The sequence below is a fragment of the Anser cygnoides genome, chromosome Z (genome assembly GCF_040182565.1).
Source record: "Anser cygnoides isolate HZ-2024a breed goose chromosome Z, Taihu_goose_T2T_genome, whole genome shotgun sequence".
In the NCBI taxonomy this organism is placed as follows: domain Eukaryota; kingdom Metazoa; phylum Chordata; class Aves; order Anseriformes; family Anatidae; genus Anser; species Anser cygnoides.
This window is the reverse complement of record NC_089912.1, coordinates 27,609,600-27,618,293: the sequence shown is the minus strand read 5'-3', so window position 1 is coordinate 27,618,293 and position 8,694 is coordinate 27,609,600. Positions and strand designations below refer to the sequence as shown.

At 40.0% G+C, this 8,694-nt stretch overlaps 1 long non-coding RNA gene across 6 annotated transcripts; it reads left to right on the top strand.

The window, feature by feature from the left end:
• LOC106042334 (uncharacterized) lies at positions 1–5,141 on the top strand. Of its 6 annotated transcripts, none has more exons than XR_010827881.1 (5): positions 1–771; positions 1,297–1,574; positions 1,813–1,933; positions 2,980–3,076; positions 4,160–5,140. It is a non-coding gene; the product is annotated as an uncharacterized lncRNA (long non-coding RNA). The 6 variants fall into 6 exon arrangements; XR_010827878.1 differs by having other exon boundaries at positions 4–771; positions 1,286–1,574; positions 4,160–5,139; XR_010827882.1 differs by having other exon boundaries at positions 4–1,574; positions 1,861–1,933; positions 4,160–5,141.
• Positions 5,142–8,694: the final 3,553 nt, after the last annotated feature.

The window sequence follows — 8,694 nt, the reverse complement described above, 5'->3', positions numbered from 1 at the left end:
CTTGTTAGTAATAGGCACTAAATCTTACTATCTCCCTATGCTGAGTATGCTTTGCCCGTCACGATAATTGTTGAGCGATCTCCCCGTCCTTATCACAACCCTTGAGCCCTTTGCATTGTATTTTCTCCCCCTTTCTCTTTGAGGAGGGGGAGTGAGAGAGCGGCCGTGGTGGAACTCGGCTGCCCACCCGATTAAAACCACCGCAGCTGCAAAGTACTGGAAAATTTTTCAGAAGAAACAAGGTGTTTAACAAGGAAATATATAGTTTCCTTTTTAAGGCTTCCTGGATAATTGTGGTTATTTCATATTCCCAACTCGCAGGAAGAGAATTGTTGATTTCACCTTCTTTTTTCTTACACGGAAATAAAACATCAACAGCTCTAAAAGTAAGGGGAATGTATCAGAATCAAGCTCTTTTTGTCTGTAATCCTGTCTTAAGGAATAGATTTATCACACACCTTCCACAGATGTATGGTAGCAGAGAATAATTTTGGAACTACTCTAATTAAAGTCAATTGGGGGATAGTGGTACTTCTCTAATTGTTTCTGAAACACGCGCATTAGCAACAGAGAGTGTTCTGTTGTCATTGCAAGGCGCCTACGGTGATGACTTCAGAAACAGAACTGAATTATGTCACCATGGCACTTTGGAACAGCTGCCTCTGTGCAAGTTTAGCTAGGAGGGACAGAGAAGCGTGCTGGATGTGATGAGACCATGTGAGGATTTGTGAATCTCACCTTGAGGTGCATAGAGAGGGCCCATGCCCTTCTGTAAGTGGTTTGATGCTTGGCTGAGGCAAAAAATGTGTTTTTATTGTGAATGCTTCATTTTAGTATTCTGTAGTTTGTGTAAAGTCCTTTCACAAGCATTAAGTTTGGTACTACTTGGATGGACATACAATATGATAACTTAAATCTTATTTCTCTAAGAAAACTTCCTCAGAAAACAAAACAAAACAAAACAAAATGGAACAAAACAAATGAAACAAGCAGCTAGCTTGCTGGAGACATTGTCTGGGAAACAGTGAAAACACTTCCAAACAAAAATATATCAAAGGACTAATGCTTTGAGCTTAATTCTAAACAAACGTTAGAAAGTCAAACTCTTGTTTACGTTCACAACAAAAAGCAACAAGCTGGTATAGTAACATGTCACATTTGATGACTTTACAGCATAGATGTCAGGAATGCAGCTTGGGATCACCTTCTCAGAGTTCAGTTTGAAGGGATGAGCAAGTAATTTTTCCTGGGTTGATGGAAATCTGTTTTAAAGTCTGTTTTCTAGCACTCTTATAGATAGCTCTCTGTCCATCGCTCTGTCCTGCCAACTCTGCTGTGAGTGTGAAGTTGTGGCAAGAGGGATTTCCTATTCCTAATGTGACCTGGTGGACACCAACTTTCCTAGTAAATTGCTGATGTTGCTGAGGAGGCAGCAGTGTCAAAGCCCTTGTTGATGAAGATACAGCAAGTTTGGGGAGGCTTTGGCATTTCTCTGTAATGCTGCTCCCTGATTGTGAACGAAGACTCAGATTCTGAATGAAGCAAAGCAAGCTAGAGGAAAACTGTATGTCCTGGTAATTTTCTTTTCTTCTTCTTCAACCATTCATTTGAAAACACAGTTTTATGGAAATGATTATGGGTGTGCTCCTTAGCATTGTTTGGAACATATTTAACCTTGCTTCAGTTATAGGAGACCTATGCTCAAAGTTATGCTTACCATGATAAAGCAGTATTCTTTTGGTATTCTTTTCTTTGATGATTGCAAATGAGGTTGAAAAGAGTTTTCAGTATGATTCTTCTTTTCCTTAGCAGTATCCAAAACTCCATATTATAGCTGATCTTCATCTCTGATCTTAAAAGCTTCACAGACAAAAAGAGAATTGAGATGAGGAAGGAAACGGAGAATGCTGATGAATATTTCCAATTACCACCCGTAAGTTTTGTGAAAGGCTCAGGTGCATTTCTGTAGTGGTAGAAAGTCTAGTTGGAAACACTTCATAAGTACATCAAATACAATTCATTTTTCTCAGAGCAATCACGTTGTCTAGACTACTGTTAAGGTATTTGTCTGTAGGCAACTGCCAACCTGTACAGCTAATCAAATTAAGCCCTGACCAAAAAAAAAAAAAAAATTGTACAGAAACATGTAGTTTATTGAGTCCAACTGTCTCATTTCAAATATCATGGGTTTAAACAAGTTTTGGGTGACTCCAGGGCTGGGTTCCCAGGGTGCCTTTCTTTAATTCCTGACAGATCAGCCATAAGGACAATACACAATTTTATTTCTGTTTAACAGCAAAATGAAATTTGTAGCTGTGGAATCAATTTTTGAGGATTTTTAAACCCTTGCTTTTGATATTATATGAAAACAATTTCTACTTAGAATATCTTCCGGAATCAATATGCTCTTTATATTTTTGCTTTGCTTTAAACCTCAGGTGACAAATATAATTGGTTGTCTGAGTACAAATAAATGTCAAGACCGACCTATTTTATAGTATTTGTTTGAAACAGAATGTAGAAGAATTAGGAAAAAAAAAAAACAGCTACATTTTCAGCCATAAAATTCAGTGGGTCTTGGTTCTTGAGAAAATAATTATTGTGCACTTGAAGGCAAGTAACAGTATAAAAATGAAAAATGCAAGGCCCTGGTTAAAGACAGTCTTTAGGCTGCTTCTAGGTCAACAGTTTTCTTGGTTATTCCACAAACTCATCCCCATTTCCTTAGAATTTATGAAGGTTGGAAGTACACTTAGTGTTTTTCATCCATGCTGTGTAAAATTATAAGGATTTTCACTGGCTATAAAAACAGAAAAGACAAACAGACCCTCCTCTGGGTCTTCAGAATGCTCATAAGATCACCCAGACTGGCTAAGTAGAGATGCTCTACTATAGATCGAATATAGATGCAGTACGGATGGTGGTAGAGATGCTCTAGCATAGACGTGACACATTTTGACAGCATCTTTTCTCTGACAGCAACTTATGTCTTGGCTCTTCACATCAAGCCAGAGCAGTTTCTTTGCCTCCGGAACCTGCAGACTGACCTCTTGTGTGTATCCGTGGTGGACTGAGGGTAAAGTTTGTAACACACAATGATGCTGTATTCACTGTAACTTTAATAAAAGAGAGCAAAGAGCTAACCTGCATAGCAGTTTCTCAGGTTTCTGTATATATATATATATATATATATATATGTATATATATTTAATTATTTATTTACTTATTTAAAGATATCTTTTGTTCACTAACATGAATCCTCTGACTGTTACTAATGTATGGGACATACCTTGACACTATAATAGTGTATAAATACTTTTCATCTCATCCTTGCTATTGTTACTGTATTTAAAAAATAATTGTGAATATAATTACCGTCTTTTACTCTTTTAAAAAACATATATATACTTATTCTATTATAAAATCCTATAAAAAGGAGTGAACTCAAAAGGAAAGAGAAACCAATTTTAATTTCTAAATTAGATATCTAATCCTAATAGATTCACTCCCTTCCAAATATAGCTCGACAAATAAAACAGTAAAAATTCACATAATATTTCTTTTATAACAAGATTTCATTGCACAATAGTTCTTTGCCTAACCCTGCAGTTACCCCATAGGCACTGCAATTGCTTACTTGTTCTTCTCCTTAACTTGTTTTTAGTGTTTAATTTTCTAACCTATCCTTAATGTTCCAACATTGGATTTATTTACCTCCTTAGATATCAAGAGAATAAGGCATTTGCTTCACAGGACAGTACTTTGATGCTTTCCAGGGCTAATGGCCAAAGTTCTCAAAGCACTTTTCATCAGTGATTTATATATTTCTCAATCTTTCCATCTTCCTTTAGAACTCTTTATTTAAGTATTAGGTGAAGAAGAACACTGAAACCAGCTGAAGCCATAGCAGACATAGTAAGGACATGCTTCTGTTAGGAAGTAATTCAGAGTGATTCCATGGTGTACTTTAGACAGATTTACCCTGGTCCTCTGGACTAAGCATCCCCAAGGGCTATTTCAAAGCTTTCTGAATGATCTGTCATTATCTCTTACACTGTAGTCTCCATTAGGAAAGGGTAAATATTCATTGCCCATGTGGAAAGGAACTGCTCAGTTAGTTGTTTCTAACCAAAATCTCTTGATTGCGTTCTATTTACAGAAACCACTTGGCTAGCCAAGCTGAATCATTGAAAACGGAAGGAGTGGAACTACTTCAAAACCGTGCTTCTGCTTCTAAGCAAAACTGCACTGTAGGTGGGGACACAGCAAGAGGACGTGTCCAAGGCAGGGTGGAATTGAAAGTCACCTGTCCGAGCCACAGAAAGAAGTCAGCGATTCCCAGTTTGAGACTCTTGCTTGACTAGTGACCCAGCAGCTGCAAGGCTTATGACTACCGCTGATGGATTGCCATGAATCAGCCAGTGATATAAGCTACGAGAATGACTGAAGCGATTTGAAGTGACGGTTCTCCCTCTTCGGCATTCAAGTTTGTGAAAGAAAGGAGAAGAGAGGGGAAGAAGAGAGGAGAGGAGGAGAAGAGAGGAGAGAAGAGGAGAAGACAGGAGGGAAGGGGAGGGAAGGAGAGTGAATGAAGACAAGGGAAGGGAAGGGGAGGGAAGGGGAGGAGAGGGGAGGGAAGGGCAGGGGAGGGTAGGGGAGGGGTGGGTAGGGTACTGAAGGGACATGTAGGGTAGTGTAGGGTAGAGGAGCGTAGGGGAGTATAGGGGAGGGGAGTGTAGGGGACAGGAGTGTAGGGGAGTGTAGGGGAGGATAGTGTAGGGGAGTGTAGTGGAGGGGAGTGTAGCGGAGGGAAGTCTAGAGGAGTGTAGGGGAGAAGAGTGTAGGGGAGGGGAGCGGAGGGGAGGGGAGCATAGGGGAGGGGAATGGAGGGGGAGGGAGTGGAGGGGAGGGAGGGAGTGGGAGGGGAGGGGAGTGCTACCGTAAATAAAATGGTCAAATAAAAGATATTTTGGATCTGGAGCCAATTAGTTTTGTTGCCATTCATTCCACAACCTGATTTATCACCGCAGTCTTTGTATTGCACAGTGCCATTGATGGTTTGGCATGCACAGAGGTGGCTGAGTATTTTCAGAAATAACTTTCCCTGATAACTGAATCAAGACTTTTGCTGTAATGCAAAAGATCAGGTGATTGATTAACATAGGGATGGCAGCTGAGCAGGGGAAACAGCTTCAAAACTTCCAAATGTTTTCTTTAGACAGAACTACAACTCCTCTGCTCTCCGGTCATGAAAGTCTCTGTCACCTACTTAGTAAGCAGAAGCAGTAAAATGGGATTTAGAAGATCCAGCTAGAGCAGAAGTGCCAGTTAGAGGAAGCAATCCTTTATAGTTAGTCCAGAGTTTGAAGAGAGTTTAAGCGGCTTTCCAAGGAACATATACTAGTGCAAAGCAACCGATTTATCTGACTCTCCAGTGAAAGAAAAGGAAGTGCAGAGCAGCAAATGCTTGAGAGAGGGAAAGAGAGATGCATCTCAACTGTCTGGGGGGAAGAAGGCAGTCAGCTCTTAACAGATTATTTTCCATCTAATTTGTTTCTCAAAAACGTAACATTTATTTAAGACAGTAGCATTTTACTACATGTGGTGCTAATGGAGGTTAAATAAAAGACACAAGGGCAGCAAAATCCCTCACTTGCTTCTCACACAAGGACAAAACTGTTACCTGAGAGAAATGCAGATTAATTTCTCAAATCTCACAGCACTTTCTGACACCATTGGCTACGGGTTACCTCTTAAGTATTTGAAGATTTCAGTAGGGCTGACTGATTGAGATGGGGATAGGTTTAAATCACACTTGTCAATGTGCTATTAATTTGGAACCACAGTCATTTTTTTCCCTAGACCTGTTAATATGCTAGGCAGTCCCAGGAAGCGTAAAACTTTGACCCGTGCTCTCCAGCATTTGCGTACTGCACTTTCTGTAGGTTCCTTATTCTCTAATCAGAATTCTGACAATCTCCTCAACAGCATACAGATACAAAATCCACAGACCCAGATAAAACAGGCTACCATCCGCTTGTATGACTGTCAGACATGCATTCTTTTATATTAACTGCTCTTTTCTTACTCCCTTCAGATGAAACATAAATAACTTCAGCTGACTTCTAAACTCTACAGACAGCTCTGGTGTTCCTGTATGGTGGAATATGATTTTTCCTTACAACCCACCAATTATTTCCATGTCTTTTCTGGACCTTGGGATCTCTTTTGGGGGCTACATTACTCAGAGAAATACAATAAGGCTGAGATGACCACTGCCTCAACATAATGCAAAGTTAAGGCCTTTATGACAGCCAGTTTGGAAATGAATGCAGCCCCCTCTTCCCAGCATTTTAAGACAGATGACCACCCAACACTGAACTGTCTCAAGTTTTCAGACTGAGACAGCTTTGTAGAAATAATAGAAAAAATTCATTACAATTGGTCTAGCATGGAATTTATTCTTAAAAAGTTTGGTAGAATATACTTGTAGACTTCAAAACTAGTACATCATCATTTGAACACTCCTTCATCTACATGATTTTCTCCAGAAATACCAAACTTTTAGTCCTGGTAGTTATAGCTAATCAAGTCATATTAGCTAATCAAATTAGCTGATCAGTCACTTGAAGTCTGTTGATGACATCTGTTCTGAGCTCTACAGCGTAGGTCAGCTACTGACTTGCGGAAATCAGACTCTATCTATAACCTCAGAATGGTTATAAAGCAGGTATGTTTATTCGGCGCTGTGCACACATGCCAGCCGCAAGGGGGATAGCTCCACCTAACTTGCGCACCAACGGTTGCTGGCAGTGTGGTTCTGTTACTGGGACAAATCCATCTTCATTTCATTTCTGCCGTAAGTCTCTTGCATAGTCATCAGGTCTCCGAAGAATCATTTCCCCCATAAGTCTCTTGCCCAGTCATCAGGTCTCCGAAGAATCAGTCAGGTAGGTTCCCGTCTCTATTCGTATGGGTACTGGCGTCCTTGGGTGGTCATCTGGCACACACTGTGGTCTTTGATGAAGGGCAGAAGTCTTCCTCGCTGCTAATTTTGTCCTTTCCTGTCTTTGACAGACTTCATCGGTCAAGCCAGTTCTTGCTGGTTCCATTATCTATGCATACAGTCTTCTACTCCCTTATCTTTGGGTTGTTAACATACAATTGTGCTAGCTCAGATCTAGGAATCAACACCCTTTATCTTGTTCCCTGTCTCAAGTCCCCCCTTTTCTTTATCCAAAGCAAATTCTTTTGCTTATAACAAGCCTTCTTGATACAAAGTTTTCATAAAATTCTTACCAGTTTCGACTTGTTGCTTGTTTCGGTTACACTTCCAGCTTTCATAATCATCTAGTCCTTTCATATAGCACCAAAATGCACACTGTACCACTACACAGGTCAAGAATACTAGTAAAAGGAAGATCAATCTTCCTCTACACAATTGCTTAAGCCAAGAAAAGTTGGGTAACCAAGAGGTCGTTTTGTTGCATAATTCTCGAAAACCCCATGAGGTGTCATCTTGAACTACCTTATGTAGGATCTTGGTCTTTTCAAATACATATATATATAGAGAGAGAGAGAGATCAGTCTCAATTCGTCCTGCCTCATTTACATACATATAGCAACTAATATTTATTAAAGTGCATACTTCCCCTTGGGAGGTAAATCAAAGGTCTAGTGCCTAAAACGTTCTTATTGATTTGTTCTAGTTGCTTGCCCAAAACTATAATATGTTGTTGCAAACATTGGTTTCCTACTTGTGTTAGATCTTCTTTATACAGCATTTGGTAAGACCTGCCACACAATATCTCAAAGGGGGCTTAGTTTTACCAATACATATTGGTTTCTTGACAGATTTTACCAATCTGTTGTTTTATCAAATGGTTCATGGTTTTTCACTTGGCCAGTTGCCTGTGGCCTATACGGAGTGTGTTGCTGCCAGTCGATCCCCAGCACTTTGCTGACTTGTTGGGTCAGTTCTGCAGTCAAGTGTGGTCCCCTGTCAGATGACATTACTGAGGGTACACCAAAGCTCGGTATAGTTGCATTCAACAATACTTTGGACACTTCTCTGGCTTTGTTATTTCTACATGGGAATGCTCCTGGCCATCTGGAAAAGGTGTCTGGTAGTACCAATAGGCATCTAAACCCCCCTTTTTTTGGGAGTTCAAAAAAATCAATTTGCCATTGTTTCCCAGGAACATTTCCCTTCCCTATTGTTCCTGTTTGGGGTTTGATTCCTGTCTGTGGTTTACTTTTATGCCTGCCTAACAATGGTATACAAATTAGGTCCTATCCATTTTCTACTTAAAAACTGTTATTTCAGCTCCCCAGCATGCTTTCTTATGTTCTCCAATTACCATCCAATATCATACAGTATCACAATTCTCCCATCAGTTATTTGTGTTAAACCTGTAGGTAACACCTTCCATTTACATCTTCAATTAATTGCTTATCGATCTCATAATATTCTGCTTCATTTTCTAAGACTTTTGTTAATGCCCGGTTTTCTGTTCCTGGTACTAGTACCAAAATTTGACTCTCAGTTGCCCGTTCTGCTGCCCCTTTGGCTTCCGTGTCAGCCAATCTATTTCATCTTTCAATATCAGCATCCCCTCTTTGATGTCCTTTACAGTGCAAAATGGCAACTTTAGCTCTCCTGCTTGTTTAATTGAGGATGATGAGAGTCCTCTC